The sequence below is a fragment of the Electrona antarctica genome (assembly GCF_951216825.1).
Source record: "Electrona antarctica genome assembly, chromosome: 11".
Taxonomy (NCBI): domain Eukaryota; kingdom Metazoa; phylum Chordata; class Actinopteri; order Myctophiformes; family Myctophidae; genus Electrona; species Electrona antarctica.
In genome coordinates this window covers 20,922,472-20,925,295 of record NC_136792.1, presented here as the reverse complement: position 1 = coordinate 20,925,295, position 2,824 = coordinate 20,922,472, and positions in this window count along the sequence as shown.

Genomic DNA, 2,824 nt, shown 5'->3' with positions numbered 1-2,824 from the left:
CAGACTGTTTAATCTTCTAAATGAAGATTTTTGAAAAATGATTAACAGTGTCTTACTTGCATTGTAATCTAACCTACAGTTTCATGGTGCCCTCAGAGAAAGCCCTACGAATAAAAGGTATGCTGGTACAAACTTATTGCATATTGGTATATATATTACAATAATTACATCATATTGGTAATCTAGTATGTTTGTATGTTTAGTAAGTTGCTCAACGTAATGTGAAGAGTCTGTGTTCTGGATGCATCAATGTGATTTAAAATGTTGGATTTGTCTTTGGATCCTTTAGTTTGCACCTCTGCTTCCTTTGAAACAAACAGCCTGTGTATCTTCTCTTTTGTCTTGATGTCTTGTGACTCTTGCCACAAGGGGTCTCTCTACTCCTTCCTAAACTCATTGATGAATTGGTATACAACAGTAGAATTGACTTGATCTCTGCTTCCACATTATCACTTCTACCCCATTACATGTTCCATGTTGTCATCAGTCGCAACAACTAACAAATCTTGAACATATGGAATGCTCTTGGGGCGCCCACTGGCCAAGTGGTCCAGGTGCATGCCACATATAGGCTTTGGCCTGTCAGTGCGTCACGTGTTCGAGTCCTGTTCATGACGACCTTTGCTGTATGTCTCCCTTCTCTCTTTCCTGTCCATCTGCACTTGATACTATCAATAAAGGCAGAAAAGCCACAACAACAATTAAAAAATCACACCCGTGTGAACTGAGTGGTGCAAATCCCAACCCCCCCCTCTCTCTCTCTCTCTCTCTCTCATTAGCAGGCAACAGTGCATCTCTCTGTTTCTGCCACAACAGCGCCCCTACTGGTACTCATGAGTCACACATGAGTCACACACATTAACACGAGTCACATAGGTTAACACGAGTCACATAGGTGAGTGAACACGGACATTGCTGTTCCTTGGAGTGGTTGCACCACTCAAAAATAATAATAATAATAATAATAATAATAATACTCAATGCTTCAATGGAGCACTTTGGGAGATTCTGTAACCTACTTTCTACCTGGATTGTCCTACTGTGGTGTCATCTTTCACATAGACTCACAGCAATACAACACTACTGGTCAACTGGTGGTCCCATTCTGGAACACACACACACTCTCTCTCTATTCTATTTACTTTGTTGTACACCGAATAGCGTATTTGCCGATCTACAAGCTCACAACTTTTTGAGCGGTGCCTCCGCTCCATTACGCAGCTATGTGTGTATGTACGTACTGTATGTCCCTGTGTCTGTCCCCATGTGTATGTCCGAGCACGGAAAGCAACATGATAACTCTGTCATTTCTCGACCGTTTCGGACACGGGAAGGTTCGTCGGAATCGGGCCGGCCCCCTGGGCACGTTCCTGGGGGTCTGGATGTTTCCGGGACCCCCACAAGGTAACTCTGTCATTTCTCGACGGTTTCGGACACAGGGCAGCTCGCTGGAACCCCCCCCCCCCCCCCCCCCCCCCCACACACACACACCCCCAGTCCAAACTTTATTCTGACCCCTCCACGAAAAGGCCTAGACCCCTTATCCATCATTTATACATTATGGATAATTAGTGTGGACTTAACTGTTATTCGTCTATAGTAGCCTACTCAATTTTTTAATTGTTTTGTCTTGATTAGAGGACAGGTGGTCAGTCTGGTGTATGACATAGTTCCAGTTCCAGTGGTCACTCTGGTGTATGATATAGTTCCAGTTCCAGTGGTCACTCTGGTGTATCACATAGTTCCAGTTCCAGTGGTCACTCTGATGTATGACATGTTCCAGGACAGAGAATGGTAGGAAGACATGCGTTATAGGGGCTAGCATTAGGTGAGTTAAACACCTAATGAAATGAAAGAGCTTCTGAAGTCATCAACATTCTTGTCATAGTATATGGTGATGAAAGCTTCAGCAGAAACGGGTGGGTGGCGATGGGGTTTAAGGAGGGAGGACAAGGTGGAAAAGAGCTTCCTTGGAATAGAGGCAGAGGACTGAATCTTGTGGGAGAGGTCATCTAATTGGTCAGACTTTCACCACTTCCTTTCAGCATGTCCTAAGATGTGTTCACACTGAAGATTTCAGAGAGATAACCAAGGATCTAGCTGCCACAGGCAGGTGGTGTGACACTATAGGGCAGGCTGCCATAGATACACCAGCAAGACTTTCTACAAATACAGCTTTGTTAAATTGTTCCACTAAAGACTCACTGGACAAGGTGTGTCCTTTGAATTCCTCTTCTGTGACGTCACGTGTGTGTGTGTTGTATTTTCGCGACATCTTCCAGTCTGAACGTGTCGGGTCTGTCTGCTCACAGCTGATTGTGTCTCAGAGAAATGCGGATCATGTCGACTTGTTCTGGCATGTTGTTTCCGTCACCGTGTTTGTCGCATCCCCCCAAAAGTTTGAGAGGAATGCACCAGGTCCGTAGGCCTATAGGCCACCTGACCAACAGTTTACTTTACACTGTTAATTACAACAGTGTGTTACAGGTTAAAACAGAGGCTGCGGAGTGCGGCAAATGTCACTCAGGTAGGTTTAAGCCTATAAGATGCGCGACAGGATTGAGTCTCAAAAGCACAGGTATGCCTATAGGCCTACTATAAGATTCGAGAAAGTGAGGGGCGTTAACATTTTTCTCACAAAAAAGCCCTGCCACCTCTGGAGTCACATCACACAGAATATGGTGGTAGGCAATAACAGCTAGCAGATAAGCAGCCCCCTGTTACGCCCTGTCCGATGCGATGCTGCTCAGTGGATGCTGTGCAGTTTTCAAGACAAGCAGCTGCCTGGTGCGTGTTGCACTTTACATGTCAGGATAACGTCTCG